The sequence below is a fragment of the Phaseolus vulgaris genome, chromosome 10 (assembly GCF_051622355.1).
Source record: "Phaseolus vulgaris cultivar YP4 chromosome 10, ASM5162235v1, whole genome shotgun sequence".
Classification (NCBI taxonomy): Eukaryota; Viridiplantae; Streptophyta; class Magnoliopsida; order Fabales; family Fabaceae; genus Phaseolus; species Phaseolus vulgaris.
The window spans coordinates 20810110-20816683 of NC_143507.1; positions in this window are offsets into that span (position 1 = coordinate 20810110).

A 6574-nucleotide genomic window follows, 5' to 3' on the forward strand; every position below is an offset into this window, starting at 1 on the left:
TTATAAGATTTAATTGTTTATAAGAAAAAAATTATTTATTTAAAATGAATATTTTTACAACTGGAAATAGAAATTTTTAATGTGTAGGGTTTTTATAAATTAATCTTATAAATTACAAAATAAAAATAAATGTTTTAGTAAGTAAAGAAAGCAGAAAAAGTTTTGATAAGAAATTTCAATTTATAGTAATAAATGTAGATAGTTATTATGTTTTAAACATTTAATTATTTATAAGTAAATATATTTATTTCTTTAAAATGAAGATGTTTACAGAATGGAATTAAAAATTTGTAATTTGTAAGGTTTTTTTTTATATCTGACATAAATTGTTAATGTTATAATTAAAAACTTTATAAAAAATGTTGTATTAATTAAAAAAACCAGTAAAACTTTTGAGAAGAAATCTGATTTTTTTAATAATAAATGTAGAAAGTAATTATTTTTTTAAAATTGAATTGTTTATAAAAAATAGAATTTTTTATTTAAAAAATTTATTTTTACAGAATGGAATTCAAAAGTTATAATGTTTAGGGTTTTCATTTTTGTAGATTTAACATAATTTATTAATGTTATAATTAAAAACATTATAAAAAATATTATAGTAATTAGAAAAACTCTAAAAGTTTAGAGAAGAAATATGATTTTTACTTATTATTTTTTGAAATTTGAATTCCTTTTAAAAAATAGAATTTTTTTATTTATAAATAAAATTTTGACAGAATGGAAAAAATAATTTCTAATGTTAAGGCTTTTTTAATTTTATTTTACATAAATTGTTAATGTTATAATTAAAAACATTATACAAAATGATATAGTAATTAAAATAAATAGTAAAACTTTAGACAAGAAATATAATTTTTTAATAATAAATGTAGATAGTTATTATTTATTAAAATTTGAATTGTTTATAAAAAATAGAAATTATTATTTAAAAATAGAATTGTGACAGAATGGAAATACAAATTTATAATGTTTACGGTTTTAATTTTTTTAGATTTAACATAATTTATTAATGTTATAATTAAAAACATTATAAAATATGTTGTAGTACTTAAAAAAACCAGTAAAAGTTTAGAGAAGAAATATGATTTTTTAATAATAAATGTAGATAGTTTTAATTTTTCTAAATTACAATTGTTTGAAAAAAATAGAATTTGTTATTTGAAATTAATATTTTGAAATAAATGAAATATAATTTTTAAATTTTTAGATTTTTTTTTATACATTTGACATAAATATCTAAAATTTGAATATTTGTATATAGTTATATTTGTTATGATAGTTGATTAATTTTATGTTATTGTTTATTTTGTTTTTTTATATTTATTTGTTGTTTGATTAAATTATGTGATTGAAAAATATAATTTATGTATATATTTATATAATTTTTGATATATTACCGAAATTAAATGATATAGTAATTTATAATAAAATTTTGATTAAAATTAATTAAAAATATGTTTTAGGGTCACTGTATTGGTGTACTTTTACTCCGAAACGGTAATCGTGTTCGGTATGAATTCGGAAAGACATTATGACGAGGCAAAGGTGGTACACTTTGAGGAAACAGTTGCAATTTATGACGATCTTGTTGCGGCGAACATGAATTTAATTTCAGAAATCCAAGAACAAATAAAAAATAATAATAAAGGTGCATCAGTGATCATCCTTTGTATGATTGCTTTTGGATTGAATTTGTTACGCACGGTGCCTACTAGAAGCAACTGTATGAGTGAGTCCCAACCACAAAAAGAGCGTCGCAGACAAGAATTGATGGAGTACTTGGTTCACACCGAACAATCTCGTGATATTATTCGCATGGGACCGGAAGCCTTCATTAAATTATGTAAACGAATACGGGCAACTGAACTTGTTAAAGATGCATATCGATCAACCATGAAAGAACAAGTAGCGAAATTTCTGCACATTATTGGGCATAATGTGAAGAATCAAAGTGTGTCATTCTTTTTCCATCAGTTTGGAGAAACAGTTTCCCGCCACTTTCATAATGTTTTGACTGCAATTTTAAGGTTGGAGGGGGAGTTCTTAATTCAACCAAATGGAACGGTTATAAAACCACACATCCTTAACAACAGTCGATTTTTCCCTACTTCAAGGTTTGTTGATGATAACATTACTTGAAATTATGTCTAATGTCTTATTTATTTTGTGTTGAATTAAAGTTATGAAATTTTGTTTACATTAGGATTGTTTAGGGGCCATAGATGGGAGTCATGTACGTGTTAAGGTTGCACGTCCTGATGCACCTCGTTTTCGAGGGAGAAAAGATTGGTCAACCCAAAACATATTTGCAGGTTGTGACTTTGACATGAAGTTCACATATGTCCTAGCCGGTTGGGAAGGAACTACCTCCGATTAAAGGATATTGAAAGATGCTTTGGTACGAGACGATCCTTTGGTTATTCCATAAGGTTAGTTATAGGGGATTGGGTGTGCAGAAGAATTAAAAGGTTGTAGTATTATATACTAACCCAGGTTTCCACAATCTTTGTAGGAAAATACTATCATGGTTATGCAGGTTTTATGTTAAAACCAAATATAATAATACCTTATCGCGGGGTTAGATACCATTTGAAAGAATATTCGCGAAGAGGGCCACAAAATGCAAAAGAGTTGTTTAATCATCGACATTCATCACTTAGAAATGTAATTGAGAGAACTTTTGGGTGCTCAAAAAACGTTTTCCAATTATAGCCAGTGGGACTGAGCCACATTATGATGTGGATAATATGACAAAAATTGTTTTAGCTTGTTGTATTCTGCATAACTTTCTACGCGAGGTCGACAATGATGAGTCTCTACTTGAAGAAGTAGATAATGAATTGTTACAAGAAGATGTCCAACCAACCACCGCCCATGCTCGTGAACATGATTATAGGCTAGGGTGTCATATTAGGGACACTATAGCAAACGAAATGTGGCAAGATTATGTAAACAATTATTTTCATGAAATAATATATTTTCTCATATTTTTCAATGTTTGTAATCCTAACTTTATTTAAGTTAATTAGATGGATCGCGAGAAAAATGTTGCTTCAAATTCATCAGGTTCTTATCGAGAGTTGACGAAGTGGACGACGGAGATGGACCTAATTTTGCTCAATGCAATGATTGACAAGGTACGAAAAGGGTGTAGAATTGATGGTAGTTGGACCACTCAAGGATACACTAACATAGTTATGGCTTTAAATGAGGCTGGCTTATCAGGTATTAAGACAAAACATGTCAAGAACCGCCAAAAAAGCCTCAAGGACAGGTGGAGGGAAGTCCATGATTTGTTTGGTGGATTGAGTGGTTTCGCATGGAACCAGACCACCAAACGTTTTGAAGCCGAGGACGAAGTTTGGAGTGAGCAGATTAAGGTACGATGATAAGTATTTTTTATTTAACAAATACATTTGACTTCATATTTGGCATAAAATACTAATATGTGACATCTATGTAGGCCAAACCATCTGCAGCGAAATGGAGTGTGAATCTCATTCGCCATTATGACCTCATGGAGGAGTTGTGGTCTAATGATAGAGCCACGGGAAGTCGGGTCAGGACAACCCGTGACATCAATTCACCTCCTAACATGAGCAATTTCAGTGTCAACCTTGGGGACAATAATATGGATTATATCCCCGACCAACCGAACTATGAGGAGGCAGATGACTACGTCCCACGATCACCTGCTCCTCACTTCAAATCTAGTGACACTCCTTCTGACACGCCGTCAAACACTCCTACTATGTCGTCTACTGGCTTTGCGGGCACATCCTCATCTCGAGGATCAAAGAGAAAAGGCCCTACTATGGACGGCATTGATGAACATTTTTCATTGTTGAATACTAATCTTCAACAATGCGTGTCATCAATGAAGGATGGAAATGAAAATGCCTCTCAGTTGGTGGATATTGCTCGTGCACAGGCAATGACAGCTCAAGATATAGCTGCCGAAATTAGACGAAGAAACGACCTATATGCTGAGCATGTACACCACCATTGACGCCATGCCTCATACCAATACTCAGGGTCTGATATTTGAACAATGCTCGTGGAGCTTAACATCTAGGACGAACAAGTCATGGATCAATGCTACGAGTTCTTATGTGAGCATCCAGCCAAAGTTAAGCAACTATTAGGAATGCCATACGAGCGTCGCATGACCAAATTGTTTGCATTCATGACTAGCCATTGATTTGATATTTCATGCGTCGACGGTTCCTCCATATCTTCTACTTCAGTTTATGATGTCTTAATTTGATTTCACTTGATCTGTAATTTGTTTCTGTATGTTTCTTGTTGGACAATTATCACTAGAACTGTTATTATTGAACTTTTGGAGTTAAACTATTCACTTTTCATTCGTCATCTAATATTTTGTTTATGCACTTCTACTATTATGTTTGATAACTGCATTTAATTGGTTTATGATATTGTGATAACTTTCCTTTACTTAAAATTGAGTTTCATATATTTCATTTTTTCTATATATTGTACTATTTGCATTATAGATGGCATCATCATCCCAGAAACGCCACAAAACCCATAAGGGTAAAGAGTCAACAGAAGGTCATGCCGTTAATCCTCCATCACCAACGGGGATTGAAGAAGTACTTGATTATTCAAGATACTTTAGTACAAAACGGCAAATGATGGTCTTTGATAAAATGTTTCATGGAAGACCAGTCATATCTCCGAAAGCCATGCATTCTCCATTTTTTGCTACAGTAGGGTTTGAATTTCAAAACCTTCTAAACTTCCAACACTTACAACCTTTCCTTGGAATGAAACTTCCCTACTATGAGGAATTGGTGCGAGTGTTTTATACAAATCTGAAGATCCCACCTCTTGGTGAACTAGCCATTGAGATTTGTGGCAAGCGGATACACATCAATCAAATGGATTGGATGAATATTGCTGATCTGAGGTATGACGGTGTTAAGTTAACACCTGGGACGATCCCTGGGGAATGTAATTTTGATCGAGCCTTAGCATTATTGTCCATGCTCCGTGGAGATGTTCAGGGACAGAATGTTAGAAATGTCGGTAGTCTAAAAATGAATGACTGGCTACTACATTACACATGGGTGCATATCTTGTGCCCTCGTGGAAGAAAATTCGCACAAGTATTAAATGAAGATATTTTCATGCTCTGGTGCATAAAAAATAACATAATCATTAATTGGCCACATTACATCATGCAACACATGATGAAATGTCGGGATAACAACATGTTGCTGCCCTATGCAATTTTGATAACACGCATCTTGCAGGTGTATGGCTTCGACTTAGAAAATGAACAAGCGGTAATGCTTGGATGGAATCATTATTTCGGCAAAAAGAGTATGACCAAATTAAATATATTCCAGGTTAATGGTTTATGACAACTTGGTAGGCCTCAAGTGGAGGATGAAGGAGATGATGAAGAGGATCAATTGCCAGAACAACATCTTCAAGGTGCTTAACCTCAACCTGCAATCCCCAATCAAACTGAAATGTTAACCCAAATTTGTGCGGGGATGCAAGACATAAAAGAAAGCATGAGGAACGTTAACATCCGTTTTGACAGGGTTGATGAAAGGATGGACCGGGTTGATCAAAGGATGGACAGAATGGAGGATACTCTGAATCAGATTCATCGTCATCAAGGCCATTGATTGCCTATTTGCATTATGTTATTGTCATTTTTTCATTTCTATTTTTCATGTTGAACATTATTATTGCTATTTTTATTGTTTTTTTTATGATTAAAGTAAATATTTCGGGTCCATTATCTAAATTGAAAAATAAATAACATTCATTACGTAACCTTCAATGTCTACGCATGACATGACATCATCTTCTAGTTGCACTAGTTGAGGTGCAAAATCACGTCGTACTTTTACCCATGCTGCTGGGAGCACAAGTGCGTTTGTTGCTCCTATTTGTCATCGTGGACACGTTGTTGTTTTGAGAACAACAACAACTGAAAAAAATGCTGGAAAACGATTTTGGGGTTGTCCCAAGTACAAGGTAAATTTAATTCAATTTGGTTTCATGCAAACTTAACTATGGTTATTTAAATTTTTTCATTGTTCAATTTTATTCTTTTCTTCAAAACAAATTACAAGTGACATTGTTCTAGGCTGTATTTTTTTCAAATGGTGCAATGAAGACGTTGCCGATGACAAAGATGCAATCATTATCAACAATGGAATAAGATATGCCTTCTAGAAACACGTTTGAAGGTTTCCACAAGAAGGATTAAAATGTTATTAGTGAGGATGTCTTTTCTTTTTCTAATTAACATTATTATGTTTTTAAGTTTTGCATAATTTCAAATTAACATGTCTTTATCTCTCTCTACAACAAATATAATGATTTTATATATTTTTGCAACTAATTAATGTTAATGACATCTTTTCTTCAATTATATTAATTTTATTATTAATAGTAATCAAAATCATAATTAATAACAATTATATATATATATATAACATAACATTTATTAAATAATCATTAATAATATTAAAATTATCTACGAACAAAAATTTAACTAATACAAATATTTTCAATTAATAAAATT